Source organism: Pongo pygmaeus, chromosome 17 (genome assembly GCF_028885625.2).
Source record: "Pongo pygmaeus isolate AG05252 chromosome 17, NHGRI_mPonPyg2-v2.0_pri, whole genome shotgun sequence".
Classification (NCBI taxonomy): domain Eukaryota; kingdom Metazoa; phylum Chordata; class Mammalia; order Primates; family Hominidae; genus Pongo; species Pongo pygmaeus.
The window spans coordinates 26,162,686-26,180,487 of NC_072390.2; positions in this window are offsets into that span (position 1 = coordinate 26,162,686).

Here is a 17,802-nt window from a genome sequence, read left to right on the forward strand (position 1 = left end):
AACGGTTAAAAAAAAAGAAAAAGGTGAAAATAGTTGTGTTCATTTCCTGTGGTTTCTGTAACAAACTACTACTAACTTTGTGGTTTAAAATAGGACACATTTATTCACTGCTAGTTCTGGAGGTCAGAAGTCTAAGGAATGCTGCCTTCCTGGAAGCTCTAGGAAACAATCCATTTCCTTGCCTTGTTAGTGTCTAGAGACTGCCTGCATTCCTTGGTTCATGGCCCCTTCCTCCATCTTCAAAACCAGCAGTAGAGCATCTTCCAAGCTCTCTTTTTTCGGACTCTGACCCTCCTGCCTCCCCCTTAGAAAGTCACCTGTGGTTACATTGGGCCCACTGGGGTAATCCAGAATAATCTCCAATCTCAAGATCCTCAGTTCAATCACATCTGCAAAGTCCTTATTCCACATAGAGTAACAAATTCATAGGTTCTGGGGATTAGCACATGGACATTTTTGGGAGGCCATTATTCTGACAACCACAGAAGTATATTCATTTTTGTTTATATTTGCAAAATGATACACTGGAAGGATGTATTAAAAAGTAGTAAAAGTGGTTACTTATGGGGGCAGAGAGGAATGAGAACAGAATGGAAGTGGGAATTCTTAATGTATATCATTTTATGAGGATCTGATATCTGAATATATGAGTGAATTATCTATTCAAAAATAAAATGAATAATAAGTAGGGCCTGTTTAGTTTCCGGTATCTCTAGCTAGGGACACTTAGATTTTTATAAATTCAGATGTCATGGACATAACACTAAAATGGCTGAATTGATCCTGTAGATTTGGAACTACGTGAGTTTACTTGCATGCAATGAACTATACATTCTACACACAGCAAGTTCTGGAATCTGTCTTCAGTTCCTTCTCACGAAGGAAATGTGAAGTCAGTGTGACTAACCAGTGGCTCCGGTTCACCCTGGGACATCTTAGTATGGTTCAGGCTGCCCAGCTCTTCCTGTGGGCACGGTGTTCCCTGCCTTCAGGATTTTAGGATAAGCTGCAGCCAGGTCGTGGTCTTTGCTGTGCACTCACCTACGCTGGGATGATTTGCATTTTCAGCCTCTCCCTGTCAAATGAACTGCACTGGGCCAGGTTTCAGGAACTCTGCGCCCACCCCACTGAGATGGGGGGAGGGAGGATAGGTCCTCGTGTCCTTAAAGCACTTTAGTCCCTGAGGCTGCTGCTTGGTGTTTGTGTGTGAGCCAGCTCTGACTCACCGAATCGAGAAGAAAAAACTTCCACCGAGGACAATTTGCCAAGGAAATGTGCTCAGGCCCACGCGGCAGTGAGTCCAGCAGTTGGGACGGAACCTGAGAGGAGGCAGTTGGGGAAATAAACAGAGCGCCAACTCAACAGTCAGCGCTCCTGTGCTCGCAACCTGAGATGGGAGAGGTTTCTCTGCCTTCGTGGCCGCTTCCTTAACAGATTCATGCTTGGCAGGTGGCCTGCGAGCTCTCACATGCGTGCGGTGGGCGCCCCAGGGACTGCCCCCCCTTTGGCAGGAGCCTGGTTTGTGTTTATTTTTGGTTGTGCCAGAGGGAAACTGAACTTTGAGGAAGAAAAACAATTGCTGGTTGTTTAGGAGGAGCAGTCTAATCCGAGACGGCCTTGTCTTCTGCAGAAAACAAGCGGGGCGCACATCAACCCAGGCGCAGCCAAGGGGCCGCGGTCCCGCTGAGTCACAGCCCGCTCAGCGCTCAGCGTGACTCAGGGCTGGCCGCCTCCCTGAGGCATCTGTGAGTGATCCCAGCCGCAGGAGGCGGCATCTCTTTCGTCTACGGCTCCTCCAGACTCATTTCCTTCCTCTGGAGGTTCAGGTGTCCCTGTGGGGCGTGGTTGCGGGTACCAGGCACCTCTGCGTGCAGCTCCCAGAGGGCGCCCACCCAGCAGGGCCCTGGGCCTCACGGCCTAGCTGAGGGGCTGGGCCTGCCTGGCCCCGCCTCCGCCACAGGCTGTGCCCTCAGACCTTGCCAGTCTCTTTCCAACACACCCATTAGTCTCAAGGTCAAGTCGGGTAAGAGGGCCTGGAGAGATTATAACAATAGAAATGTAAGACAAAGTAGCAAATGTAAGAAGCCACGTGTGCTCCTTTCTGCCTGCGGCAGAATTTCAGAAAGCCCCAGACCCCTGGCAACTTGCAGCTCTGGGGAAAGACGCTTTGAGGACAAAACAGGCTACAGCACACGACCCCCAGCTCTCTTGCTTGAGTCACTATATTCCTTAAAACATAAATGAGGCCAGGAGCAGTGGCTCACGCCTGTAATCCCAGCACTTTGGGACTCTGAGGCGGGATGATCACTTGAGCCCAGGAATTTGAGACCAACGAGCCTGGGTGACAAAGTGAGACCCCAGCTCCAATCTCTATGAAAAATTAGCCAGCCATGGTGGCCCATACCTGTGGTTCCAGCTACTCAGGAGGCTGAGGCAAGAGGATCGCTTGAGCCCGGGAGGTTGAGGCTGCAGTGAGATATGTTTGTGCCACTGCGCTCCAGCCTGGGCAACAGAGCCAGACTGTCTCAAAAAAAAAAAAAAAAAAAAAGATAAACGGCCCCAGTCCTTGCCTTTTCCTATACATAAGATCATGTTTGGCAAGTTAGTGATTATGCCTATGTAATCTATAACCAGATGCCCTTTATACCCAATGTAACTTCTGAGCAAGTTTGATGAGATTTTGCAGATACTAAACCTCCACACCTGTATATAAGCAGTGAGCTGAAACATGGCGTAGTCTAATGGAACCTCTCTAGAGGTCTGCTTCTGGGCTATAGGCCTCAGTGAGACTTCTGAATAAAACTAACTTTAATTCTTTAAAAGCTTGATCTTTTTTCCTTCAGTCGACAGAAGTAATTGTAGGGTTTAGTGATCAACTCCTGCAGGCCCAAAACAATTATGTTAAATTATAATTCTTACCAACCATGCTCTCTTCTCCCCTCCTAAGGAGATGTGATTCTCTGCGAGGTTGCACACCCGGCCTCTCTTGGAGGTGGGTGGGAAGGGGTCATTCCAACGAGAAATGTGTGTGATAAAGGGAGAGCCAGAGCTGGAGCAGGGTGAGGAAAGTTAAAAGGTGAGTAGCTCTGGTTTAGTGTGAGAAAGGATGAGAAGGGAGGGTTTTGAGGTACTGGAGGTACCAGAGGGAAATTTGAGCAGCTGTACTGGAGGGTGGGGCTTTGGGGAAAAGTCATATCAAAATGAGAGTTTTAGGAAGGTTTTCCACGTGGTTAGTGGGGCAAATTCCTCTCTCTTCGCGTGGCTCAAAAACACTTCCAATTGCTTGGAATCTGGCTCGTGTTATTTCTTTATTTTCATATTCTTTAGAATTTAGAGATGAGATCTCACTATGTTGTACAGGCTGGTCTCAAACTCCTGGGCTCAAGCAATCTTCCTGCCTTGGCCTCCCAAAGTGCTGGGATTACAGGCATGACCCACCCCTCTCAGTCTGTTATTTATTTATTTATCTATTTAGAGATAGGGGTCTTGATCTGTCACCCAGGCTGGAGTGCAGTGGCGCGATCACAGCTCACTGCAGCCTCGAACTCCTTCCCTTAAGTGATCCTCCCACCTTGGCCTCCGAAAGTGCTGGGATTACGGGCATGAGCCATTATGCCCGGTCAAATCTGGCTTGCATTTATATGCACATCTGTAACACACAGACTGGCCCAGGGAGGCCATCAGCCCGGTGGAGCGTGTGGTGACCCAGGCTCCCTAGCCCACAGCACTAATGTACTGGGTTGGCAGGAGGTGGGCAATCCCAGAGCACCAAGGTGAGGGGCGAGGGCTGTGAGGTGGGGAAGGAGGGAATACAGATAAGAGGTGGTGTGAGACAAAGCTGGCGAAATCTCACAAGGACATGAGCCTCTGGAGAGGCTGCATGGAGCCATTGCTCTTGGAATGGCCCAAGAAGCCATGGGAAGCTTGAGTGAGCCATTTATCTGTCAGCTTCTCCCATCTCCCAACTCTCACTGGTCCATATTCCTTCCTTGGGGCGTTGTCTCCCCCATGTTTCTGAGTGTGTTACTCTGTGTTCCTCTGGGCAGCCCCCTAGGGCAGTCAAAGCCCGTGGGGGTCTGCTGGACTCCCACCTGGGCGCTGGGGCTGTGGCCGCAGTGGACGTAATGGTGGTCGTGTTCCTCTGCCAGGGGAGGCTGAGTGTTGGGTGGTGCTGTGACAACTGCACCTGCTCCTGGAATAAGCAGCAGAGGCCCAGACATCAGGTGGGGACAAGCAGATCTCAGAGGTGCACCTACTGGTATGGTGCAGTACTTTTATGCTAATGGGCAATGGGATATCTTCCTTAGGAAATTGTATTCGTATTTGTTGGGAAATTACTACAATATACTGATTTTTGGTTGTACGAGATATGTTGCTTCCGTATGCCAGGAAACTCTCATGATAAATACACATGTCATGCCTACGACGTGAAAAGTCCCCTTAGGTGTAATGTCCTTGTGCAGTGTTCAACATGTACAACTGTCCATGGCCTTGAATTGGCCTCATGGGCTCAGTACAAGAGTGGGCTGCCACAGAAAGGTCTCCACAAAGTTCATTCATATTTCAATGGACAGTTGACTTGTTGAAACTGAACACAAAGCTCTTCAGGTTTGCCCCAGAATTCTGGAAGGTGAATCTCCAAGTAGGAATAGATAACGAATGAATGAATAAAATAGTCCAGTCACAGAGATGCCTTCTCTTTCTCATTTTTCTCTATCACCCAAGAACAAAGTAAAGAATTGTTTCCTAGTGTTCCACGGACGCATGAAACTTGACAACAATGTGGCAAGGTGGTAGACCTTATTTTTCATGTTTTTTGTTTTGTTTTGTTTTTTTGTTCTTGAGACAGGGTCTCCCTCTGTCACCCAGGCTGGAGTGCAATGGTGCGATCTCGGCTGGTCTTGAACTCCTGACCTCAGGTGATCCACCTGTCTCGGCCTCCCAAATTGCTGGGATTACAGGCGTGAGCCACCTCGCCTGGCGTAGGTATTATTTTCCATGTTTTTTTTTTTTTTTTTTTTTTGAGACAGGGTCTTGCTCTGTCACCCAGGGTGGAGTGCAGTGGAGCCATCACAGCTCACTGCAGCCTAGACCTCCTGGACTCAAGTGATCCTCACACTTCAGCCTCCCAGGTAGCTGGGACTACAGGTGTTCACCACCATGTTGGCTAATTTATGTATTTTTTTTGTAGAGACAGGTTTTGCCATGTTTCCCACTCTGGTCTTGAATTTCTCAGTTCAAGCAATTTACTTGCCTCAGCCTCCCAAAGAGCTAAAATTACAGGCGTGAGCCACTGTGCCTGGCCACTTTTCATGATTTTACACTTGAGGAAACTGAGGCCCAGAAATGTTAATCTGGCAAGTGTGTGGTCATAGCCAAGATCAGAAAAGGCAGGTCTTCTGATCTGAATTCAAGTAGTGTGAGTTGCACTAAATCAACCTTTCTCTTGATAAAACAGCTAAAAACTCAGTCACTTACCCTGGATCATTCATGTCATCTCTCTCTATAGTGTCATCTCCCTACTTAAAGGCCATCTTAGCAATCATTATGTCAGATTGTCAAGATTCCCTAGTTTTCACTCATTCACTCATTCATTCATTCCTTCATTCCTTTATTCACTTCATATGTGCTATGGTTTGGATACAGTTTGTTTGGCCCCACCAAATCTCATGTTGAAATTTAATCCCCAGTGGAGGTGGGGCCTGGTGGAAGGTGTTTGGATTGTCGGGGAGGATCCCTCATGGATGGGTTGGTGCCTGTCTTGTGGGAGTGAGCGAGCTCTCACTCTTAGTTCCCAAGATAATCGGTTGTTGAAAAGAGCCTGGCACCTTCTCCTCCTCTCTGTCTCTTTCTCTCGCTTCTTCTCTCACCATGTCGTCTGCACATGCCAGCTTGCCTTTGCCTTCCACCATGTGTGGAAGCAGCCTGAAGCCTCACTAGAAGCAGATGCTGGCACCATGTTTTCTGTACAACCTGTAGGACCATGAGACAAATAAACCTCTTTTCTTTACAAATTACCCAGCTTCAGGTATTTTTTTAAATAGCAACACAAATGGACTAAGACAAGTATTTACTGAATTTCTACTACTATGTGCCAGACTCTGTTCTCTAGATAAGTAAATAAATATGATTTTCATTGCTTTTATGACAGAAATAATGTAGAAATTATGTAGGCAATTATTCTTAGCCAATGAGAGAAAGAATAGACTCATAAGATTACAGTGGAAGACCTCCATCGGTGGTCCTGTTTCCATCAGTTTTCTAGGTTGGAGAGAGGGAGAAGACATGAATTTCCTGGAAGTGTTATAGAGACAGAGACAATAGACAGAGACAGGCCAGGAAGCTTAATGAGGGTCTAAAAAAAACCAGGACAGGCCAGGTGTGATGGCTCATGCCTGTAATCCCAGCACTTTGGGAGGCTGAGGCGGGCAGATCACTAGGTCAGGAGTTTGAAACCAGCTTGACCAACATGGTGAAACCCCGTCTCTACTAAAAATACAAAAATTAGCTGGGCATGGTGGTGTGTGCCTGTAATTCCAGCTACTGAGGAGGCTGAGGCAGGAGAATTGCTTGAACCTAGGAGGTGGAGGTTGCAGCGAGCTGAGATTGCGCCACTGCACTCCAGCCTGGGCAACAGAGTGAGAATCTGTCTCAAAAACAAAACAAACAAACAAAACAAACAAAAAAACCAACCTAGGACAGAATGGCACAGCATGTACAAAAAGGAACTGATATGCCAACTGTGAATCCAGTCTTTCTCCTGGATCAATAATTGGTGCTTTTGCATCCCTGTCCCACCCCCTGACTGCCATCTCCTGTAATCTGTGAACCTGGTCCCGTCCTGCCTCTGCTTTGATCCCTTCTGTCTGCTATAGCCTTCAGGAAAAACCTGGACAAAATCCAGACTCTCTAGAATGGCACACAAGGTCTTTTATAATCTGACCATTCTGTACTTCTCCATCGCATCTCTTGCTCCCCCATTACTGCCTTCTTCATTCCCTCCATCTGGCATGTGTAATTTCTCCCAACGTGCAATGTTTCTTGCCCCTGTGACACCCTCGGGAAGCTCCAACACCCACTCCCACCACAGCCCTGCTTTCCCAGCTGTATGTGTGTGTTTATGCATTTGTCACACTCGATGGGGAGTTCCTCACAGGTAGCAGACTCTCCTTGGGTCCCCACAGCACAGTGGTTTTCAATCTGTGCTCCCGGGAGCTGAGGGAGGGGCTTTCTCTCCCACTATCCCCCCTGCCACCCGCCATCTCTCTCATGTCACTTCAATGGGCTCCACCTTTATCATTTGTATATTGAAATTCAGTGTAATATTTCATTTTTTAAAAAGAGTCCCCTGATTCAAAAATATAAATTTAAAAATCATTTGTCTGGCCCCTAGCAGGCACTCAGTAAACAACTGTCACTTATGAGGTTGGCTTAGGTTAATGTGGACAGAACACGGGGGCAGCCTTGGGTGGTTTGTGGAGGGCGCATCTACTGGAGGCGAGGCAGGGTTGTCCACTTTTCTTTAATGCAAACCATGTGGAGCTTACAATGAGTGCAGAGAAATTTTACTTCTGGGGACTCTTCTTTTTTAAATGTGCTGTGACTTTCTTTCTTTAATAAATATCCTTTGGCTCAAAGTTCAGGACAGAGATCAGGAGGCAACTCTTCAGCACCAATAGAGAAAGAGTAGACATAAAAATACCGTGATGGAGGAATCTCAATGTGTTCCCAGGAGTTCTGGAAGTACATGGTAGCCCCCCTCCCTCCCTCCCCACCGAATGAGGTGTTTTTGGAATCAGTTAGGTGAGCATTAGTTCTCAGGTTGGGAGTATCTGTTCAATTCTTGGATCTGTAATTATACCTGGGTCCAGAAGAAAAAAGATACAAAGTAGTCAAAATAAAATAGACTATTAATGGATCCATGACTGTTAATAGCCAGGGTGACTCTGTGATTTTTTCCATGCCAGAGACCTGTTCCATCAAGCCGGTGTTAAACGCAGGAAGAAAGACAATATTAACTTCAAAACACTGGGTCACTAAACTACCTCTATATATAAGTTGAAAAAATTTATTTATCTCTCTTTCTTATGTCAAAAAGAACTTAAGGTGGCTTACTGAGATCCAAGAGTGTAGCGAGGAGGAATAAAATTGAAGTGGAAGAGAAAAGGGAAGGAAAAACAAGAATGAAGATATTAAATGAAGCTTGCAGTTAATTTTAAAATGTGCACAGATAGGCTATAATGCTGATGCTTCATTTTTCTTTTTCTGCTAGACGAGAGAAACCTAATAAATTTGCACAGGGACAGATGCTCAGGGGAAAGGAAAGAGCTCTGCCTTGCACTTGTACAGAAAGGAAACGAGGCAGCAGAGGCGAGACCAATGGAGAGGACAGCAGCAAGACAGAAAGGGGCAGAAGGCGACAGAACATGCACGCTGGGGATATGGAAATTTCTAGAAAGAAGGCGCCAGCAGGCATGATTTCCGCCAATCCCAGTTTGTCTGCTGTGGTAGTGGGATGACTTACTGGATATGAAAGATCGGAGGAAAAGACACCAAAATGGTCTTGTCTGACCTCAATACCACCCTATATTTTTATTTTACTCTATGGTTTATAGAATGTTTCACACATATTCTCATTACAGACTTGATTTTTTACATTTAAGTAGCCAACACTACAAAATATTGTCAAGTTTGTTCTTTTTTTTTGGCGGGGCAGCCTTATTGTAGGCATGTATATTATTTGTAATAAGGTTCATGAATTACTGAAGGATGGGGGGTGCAGTGTGGTCTCTTAGAAAAGGCATTGTTTTGGAGTCTGAAGAACCTGGATTTAAAATTTAGCTCTTCAACTTGATAGATGAGTATGAGTGACTTTAATTTATCTAGAAAATGAAGATGTAACCCACATATCTCTTGTTCAGGATATGCTTCATAAATGCTAGCTATTACTGAAAATAGTTTATAATATCCCCATTACTTCCTTTTTTTTTTAGACAGAGTTTCACTCTTGCTGCCCAGGTTGGAGTGCAATGGCACGATCTCGGCAACCTCCACCTTCCAGGTTCAAGCGATTCTCCTGCCTCAGCCTCCTGACTAGCTGGGATTACAGGCGTGCGCTATCACACTAGCTAATTTTTTGTACTTTCTTAGTAGAGACGGGGTTTCGCCTTCTTGGCCAGGCTGGTCTTGAACTCCTGACCTCAGGTGATCTGCCTGCTTTGGTCTCTCAAAGTGCTGGGATTACAGGCATGAGCCACCTCGCCCCGCCCCCCATTACTTCTTTTTAGGACCCAAGGTTGGGGACCATTAGTCTATGTGCAGTCATGCCTTGTTATCTGTGGGGGACTGGTTCCAGGAACCGTTGGTATAATGCCTACGTGGCATAGCTGAATTTCTCCCTTGCTCTAACTCTGCTTATCTTTAAGAAACAGGACACCTGCGATAAAATGTTCCCTTTGTAACCAGACCAGCTGAGACCAGTTACAAAGCCTACCCCAGGTATCCAACCAGATGACTTCAAAAAGACCTGGGGCTTCATTATAATCTAATTTCCATGCTAAATGACACTTTCTTCAGTGTCAAGACAGTTGCCAGTCCCTGTGACAATGACCAGAAGGAGCCATAAAAGGACAAAAAGAAAGCAGTTCCAGAAAAGTCATGGATATTCCTCCTCTTGCTTTTAATGTCCAGCCATCATTAAGGAAACCCTATATGGTAACCCCCTCACCCCTCACTAATTGAGAAGTTGATTTGTGAGCCAAGCTCCCACTTCTCAATTCCATGGCCATCAAATAAAGCCTGCACCACTTGACACTCACTTTCGGTGTTGTGTATTGGTTTCACTGCACCAAACAGGGAAAGACCCCATTTTTGTGGGGGACCAGCTCTGTTGGTAACAGAACCCCCACCATGAATATCAAAATCTGAGATTCTGAGGATGCTCAAGTCCCTGATATAAAGTAGTATAGCATTTACATGGAACCTATGCACACCCTCCATACACTTTAAATTATCTCTGGATGACTTATAATACCTAGCATAACATAAAGACTTTGTAGAGAGTTGTTGTACTTTATTGTTTAGGGAATAATGACGAGGACAAAAAGTCTGCATGTGTTCAGTACAGACACAATCAAGTTTTTTTTTTTTTTTTTTTTTTAATACTTTCGGTCTGTGGTTGGTGGAATCCACAAAAGGGGACCCCACGGCCATGGAGGGCTGACTGTATTTCCTCCTGTACAAACAAGCTACCTCTAGCTGGTGAAGAGGAAATTATTCACTCATAGTGATGTGGTCTAATTTAGTTCTTCTCAAGTTTTTTGACCGTGACCTAGAATAGGAAATGCATTTACGTTGCTACCCTGTACACACATACTTACCTATAACTGAAAAGAAAAAGTCCTGAAACAGAGTTTTTTTTTTCCATTCTTTTTGTTTGTTTGTTGTTTTTTTATTATACTTCAAGCTCTAGGGTACACGTGCACAATGTGCAGGTTTGTTACATATGTATACATGTGCCATGTTGGAGTGCTGCACCCGTTAACTCGTCATTTACATTAGATATTTCTCCTAATGCTATCCCTCCCCCCTACCCCCACCCCGTGACAGGACCCGGTGTGTGATGTTCCCCACCCTGTGTCCAAGTGTTCTCATTGTTCAGTTCCCACCTATGAGTGAGAACATGGTGGTGTTTGGTTTTCTGTCCTTGCGATAGTTTGCTGAGAATGATGGTTTCCAGCTTCATCCATGTCCCTACAAAGGACACGAACTCATCATTTTTTTGTGGCTGCATAGTATTCCATGGTGTATATGTGCCACATTTTCTTAATCCAGTCTAGCGTTGATGGACATTTGGGTTGGTTCCAAGTCTTTGCTATTGTGAATAGTGCCACAATAAACATACATGTGCTTGTGTCTTTATAGCAGCATGATTTATAATCCTTTGGGTATATACCCAGTAATAGGATGGCTGGGTCAAATGGTATTTCTAGTTCTAGATCCTCGAGGAATCTCCACACTGTCTTCTACAATGGTTGAACTAGTTTACAGTCCCACTAACAGTGTAAAAGCATTCCTGGCTGGGCGCGGTGGCTCACGCCTGTAATCTCAGCACTTTGGGAGGCCGAGGCAGGCGGATCATGAGGTCAGGAGATCGAGACCATCCTGGCTAACACAGTGAAACCCCGTCTCTACTAAAAATACAAAAAATTAGCCGGGTGTGGTTGCAGGCACCTGTAGTTGCAGCTACTCAGGAGGCTGAGGCAGGAGAATGACCTGAACCTAGGGGGTGGAGCTTGCAGTGAGCCGAGATCACGCCACTGCATTCCAGCCTGGGTGACAGAGTGAGACTCCGTCTCAAAAAAAAAAGCGTTCCTATTTCTCCACATCCTCTCCAGCACCTGTTGTTTCCTGACTTTTTAATGATTGCCATTCTAACAGGTGTGAGATGGTATCTCATTGTGGTTTTGATTTGCATTTCTCTGATGGCAAGTGATGATGAGGATTTTTTCATGTGTCTGTTGGCTGCATGAATGTCTTCTTTTGAGAAGTGTCTATTCATATCCTTTGCCCACTTTTTGATGGGGTTGTCTGATTTTTTTCTTGTAAATTTGTTTAAGTTCTTTGTAGATTCTGGATATTAGCCCTTTGTCAGACGGGTAGATCGTAAAAATTTTCTCCCGTTGTGTAGGTTGCCTGTTCACTCTGATGGCAGTTTCTTTTGCTGTGCAGAAGCTCTTTTTTTTTTTTTTTTGCATTCTATTGAATGAAAAATGGCTGGTCAAGAGTCGCTAAATTAATTTCATGACCTACTAGTGGGTCTCAGTCTACAGCCTGAAAAATACCTGGTCTAAGCCAGGTGCAGTTGTGTGTGCCTGTAATCCCAGCTGCTACTGGGAAGCTAAGGTGGGAGGATTGCTTGAACCCAGGAGTTTGAGGCTATAGTGCACCATAATCACTCCTGTGAGTAGCCACTGCACTCTAGCCTGGGCAACACACTGAGAACCCATCTCTGAAAATAAATAATTAATAAATAAAAATTTTAAATAAATTAAACTGAAAACAAAAAGAAACAAAAAACCCACTGGTCTAAATAGCCTTGTTCTATAAATATGTGTAGCATATATGGATGTAGTTCCATCACAACTTTCAGACCAAGATTTAGTGAGTTATTTCATTTTTAAAAATCAAAGTAAATTAACCCCCAAGTGCCCACTCTCTAGAGATTATTGAAAAAAATACTGGTCAGCATTGTGGTTCTTTCCTGTCACCTTCTTGGGGTCCTGCACCAGTCACAGGGTTTCATGCAATCTGGACTTTTGGGGACGGCCTTTAGTTCTTGGATCTGATTTCTTTTCTTTTTAAGTGACAGGGCCTCCCTCTGTTGCCCATGCTGGAGTGCAGTGGCATGGTCATAGCCCACTTCAGCCTTGAACTCCTGGGTTCAAACAGTCCTCCCACTTGAGCCTCCTGAGCAGCTGGGACTCCGTGCCACCACGCCTGGTGAATTTTTAGATTCTGTTGTAGAGACGGGGGTCTCACTATGTTGTCCAGGCCGGTCTTGAGCTCCTGGCCTCAAGCAATCCTCCTGCCTCAGCCTCCCAAAGCTCTAGGATTATAGGTGTGTGCCTGGATGGATCTGGTTTATTGTGGGTTTTAAGAGATAGAGAACAACACTACTCCCATAACGAGCTGGCCCAGACAGGCTTGCTGAGGTGGGACCCAGACCCAGGACACAGCCCCCTAGGTGTAGCATGCAGGCCAGTCCCTGAGGTACTGCCCCCACATGGGGTTTGCAGTGCAGCAGGTCCCTCCTTTCCTGGGATTCACTCTTTACTCCCTTCCAGAAATAGGAGAATTTTCTTCTAAGCTACTCCTATTTGCCAAGCAAGTGTGAGAGCATCTCCATTATCCAGGACTGTGACTCACTGCTTCTTATTTCTGTCCTGCAGCCCTGGAAGCCCCAGGTCTCCTGGGATCCAATCCTTATATGCCTTGAATGCCCATGGCTAGGGAATAGACGGTTCATGGGCCCATTGTTCCACCTGAATGTGCCATGGAAAGCACAGTCAGCAACCCTGGCTGCTCTTCATAACCAGACTGGAGAAAAAGGGATCACTGGCGGGCACAGTGGCTCATTCCTGTAATCCCAGCACTTTGGGAGGCTGAGGCAGGCGGATCACTTGAGGTCAGGAGTTCGAGACGAGCCTGGGCAACATGGTGAAACCCTGTCTGTACTAAAAAAAAAAAAATACAGAAATTAGCCGGGCATGCTGGTGGTGCGTGCCTGTAATCCCAGCTACTCTGGAGACTGAGGCAGGAGAATTGCTTGAATCCAGGAGGTGGAGATTGCAGTGAGCCAAGATGGTGCCACTGCACTCCAGCCTGGGTAACAGTGAGACTCTGTCTCAAAAAAAAGGGACCACTGAATGGAGTCACATTCAACCTCACTGCAGAGAACATGCAAGCTTTCCTCCATCCATGTGGAATTAACTATGTTTAGTTTTGATCTCATGTGCTTCAGAAAAAGCAAAAAAGCAATGCTGCTTTCTAAGGGGTGAGCTTAAGGAGTAAATAGATGTAGTGATTTTTCTCCCATCTCTGTATTTATATTTTTAAGGGAGTTGAAAATGAAAAAATTTTCATTCAACCCTTTCCTCTGTTCTCCAGATCTCTCTTGCCCACTGCTTATACCCAACTAAGAGGCCCATTCTGGAGGTGTGCACAGGAGCATGATGGCAGTACCACCTCCTCCAGAATCCACAAGGGGTTTTGGGATGCATGGACCAATATACAAAATATGTACTCATGTGAGAATTGGCAGCTTACTGATTGGCCACCAGTTTGCCCTAGGCCTAAGCTACAAATAATGTGAAACCAAGATAGACTTGGATGGTGAAAATGGTGACAATGAAGTGTTTAGCTTTCCATGCCTTCTGTACTTTATGTTAATAGTTTATAAAGTGGGAATTTCCTGCCCTAATTCTTCTTTTTTTCTTTCTTTCTTTCGCTTTTTGTTTTTGTTTTTTGTTTTTTTTTTTTGAGAAAGAATCTTGCTCTGTTGCCTAGGCTGGAGTGCAGTGGCACAAGCTCGGCTCACTGCAACCTCTGCCTCTTGGGTTCAAGTGATTCTCCTGCCTCAGCCTCCAGAGTAGCTGGAATTACAGGCATGTGCCACCACGCCTGTCTCATTTCTGTATTTTTAATAGAGATGGGGTCTCACCATGTTGGCCAGGCTGGTCTTGAACTCCTGACCTCAAGTGATCCACCCGCCTTGGCGCAGAGTGCTGGGATTACAGGCATGAGCTTCTCTTTTCTTTATATGAATTCTATTATTGCAATCATTTACGCCTTTATCTAAATTAATGTACCTGGAAAATTTTACTAAAGTTATGTTCTTTTACGTTTTATAATGATGCCCTGTGTATACCTTTCTTGATGTAATTATAATACAATTGTGTTAAATCTATCAATCAATGAGCGGGTATGTGCCAACTTAATTTCATAATCAAATTGCCTAAAACCAATAATAATAACAATAAATCTTATAAGCAGATAGAGGTAAAAGACATATTACATACATAGTAACAAAGACAAGAATGACAGCCAACTAGTTTTTTATCAGTAAAAACTGCAAGCCAGAGTTGGAGCACCATCTAGCTGGATTTTGTAAATTGAATTTGAGAGTCTCATATTTTAGTAGACAAATATAATCCATTTACATTTATATTGCTTACTGACATGTTGACTTTTTTTGCTATCATCTTATTCTGGGGTTCTAATTTACCATGTTTCCCCCCAGCTCCTCCCTGACTTCCGTTGACTTGATTGGGTTTTTCATTATTTTCCTTTACCTACCTGTATTAGTCTGTTCTCATGCTGCTAATAAAGACATACCTGAGTCTGGGTTATTTATAAAGGAAAGAGGTTTAATGGACTCACAGTTCCACATGGCTTCTGGAGAGCCTCACAATCATGGCAGAAGACCAAGGTCTAGAGTAAAGGGATGTTTTACATGGTGGCAGGCAAAGAGAGCTTGTACAGGGGAACTCCCCTTTATAAAACCATCAGATCTCATGAGACTTATTCAATACCATGAGAACAGCACGGGAAAGACCCACCCCCATGATCCAGTTACCTCCCACTGGGTCCTTCCCATGACACAGGAATTATGGGAACTACAATTCAAGATGAGATTTGGGTGAGGACACAGCCAAACCATATCACTGCCCCCATTATCAAATTAACAAATTATCTATTTGATGTTCTCAATTTTTAACACAGATATTTACTTAGATTTTAAGGTCACTTAATATTTCCGTCCTTCACCTTAACAATAGAAAGACCTTAGAATTCTTCAAAATCAACCTTCTGTCTCGTGTGTTATCATTTGCTGGTACTTTAATTCTTGTTTTTACCCCTGACCCCCACCTCATTTTCCAGTACTATTATTATTTACAGCAAATGCTCATTTAGATTTACCAGTGTATTTACCACATGCTTCTTGCATACCACTCAAATTAATTCTTCCTATAGTACATTTTAAATCAGTTGTTTCAGGGAAGTCGGAATAGTAAACTTGCTTGTCTGAAGACATTTTCATTTTGCTTTCACTCTTGAATGAGAGTGTAATTGGGTCTAGAATTCTAGAGAGACAGTTATTGTTTTTCTCAGAACTTTGAAATATTTCATTGTCATTTGATTTCTGTTGTTGAAAAGTCTTCTCTAGTATAATTGCCATTCTTTGAAAAATAACCTGGTAGTTTTTAAGACTTTTTTTCTTTGTTTTTGTTGATTTGCTCTTTCATTACAATGTGTTTAGATGTGATTTTGTTTTTATTTTTCTTGCTCAGGTCCTGATAGGTTTCTTTAATCTGAAGACAATTTCCTTCTCCCATTCAGGAAATTTTTCCAGGGACCAGAGTAGACAGCAATCTTCTAATTCTTCCTCAGGCAAGTGGGAAGAGTTTTTCAACTCATAGGTTCATGAAAGGAATGGAATTTATCTCCCTCACGCTCTCTTTTTTTTTTTTCCCCTCAACCTCCTGGGCTCAAGTGATCCTCCTACCTCAGCCACTCTAGTAGCTGGTTCTATAAGCACATGTCACCATGCCTGGCTAATTTAAAAAAAAAATTTAGTAAAGGTAAAGTCTTGCTGTATTGTCCAGACTGTTCTCAAACCCCTGGTCTCAAACAGTCTTCCTGCCTTGGCCTTCAAAGTGTTGGGATTACGGGCATGAGACACTGCCCCCAGCCAAGCCTGTATATTTCAAACCCTTCCTTCCCCCTTCTAGTTTTTTCCGGTGTTTCCTTTTGTAATTATTAATGTGCATATTTTGGTATTTCTCATTCTATCTTTCATGTATCTTTGCCTTTCTTTGGTATTTTCATCTAGATGCTACAGACTCTTTTTTAGATTTGTATTTCAATTCATTAAGTCTCTATTCAGCTAGGTCTAGTATACTGTTTTCCCATTCATTGCATTTTTAATTTCAGTAACTGTATTTTTTATTTTCACAATTTATATTTAATTTTCTTAAAAAAACCTATTCCTTTCTCATATTACTCTGTACTTATAATTTCTATACCTTCTTTCATGTCTAAATATTTTAAAGAAACATTTTATAATATGTTTCAGCTTATTTTATTACCTGTAGTTTTGGGGAGTGCAAATTTCCCTGTTTGTTATTCCTTGTGACTTTCCCTTTCTTCATGAAGTCTAGAAATTTTTCTTGTGAATTTACCTTCAGTGAGGGTACCGAGGCTGCCACGTATTCTAGGATGTCTTAGTTTGCTAGGGCTGTTATAACAAAATACCATCGAATGGGTGGCTTAAGCAAAACACATTTCTTTTCCTTTTTTTGGAAGAGTCTCACTTTGTCACCCAGGCTGAGTGCAGTGGCGTGATCATAGCTCACTGCAATCTCGAACTCCAGGGCTCAAGTGATTTTCCCACCTCAGCCTACCCAGTAGCTGAAACTACAGGCACACACCACCACACCTGGCTAATTCTTTGTATTTTTAGTACAGACGGGGTTTTGCCACGTTGTCCAGGCTGGTCTGGAATTCCTGAGCTCAGGTGATCTGCCTGCCTTGTCCTCCCAAAGTGCTGGGATTACAGATGTAATTATAATTAATAAAAGACATTTATTTCCTCACAGTTATGGAGGCTTGGAAGCCCAAGATCAAGGTGCTGGTTGCTTTCTCCTGAGGCCTCTGTCCTCGGCTTACAGAGGCCTGCCTTTTTGCTATGTGTTTACATGGCTTTTCTTCTGTGTGCGTACATCCCTGGCATTTCTTCCCTTATAAGGACACCAGTCATTATGATCTCATTTAACCTGAATTACCTTCATAAAAGCCCTGCCTCTAAATACAGTCATCTTCGGGGTTAAGGCTTCAACATATGAATTTCGAGGGGACACAAATCAGTTCATAACAGGGGTAAAGAAATATCTCTATAGGACAGTTTTGCATGTGCCTCTGCTATGTTTCTAGTGGTTTCACCCATTCCAAAAGAATTTTTATATTAATTTCTGAGCTTGGGGGTTTTCTCACCATACCCGACTTATAAATTCAGATCTCACATCTCCATTTTGATTTATGGTGGGTGGCTCTTTTTTCCAGGGACCAGAGTAGACAGCAGTCTTCTCGTTCTTCCTCAGGCAAGTGGGAAGAGTTTTTCAACTCATAGGTTCATGAAAGGAATGGAATTTGAGACTCGACGTTATGCAAGAGCCTCCCTTCCCATGGCCCCGAGCCTAACTCTCCTGTCTCAGTCCACAAGTTAAAACTCCAACTCCCAGC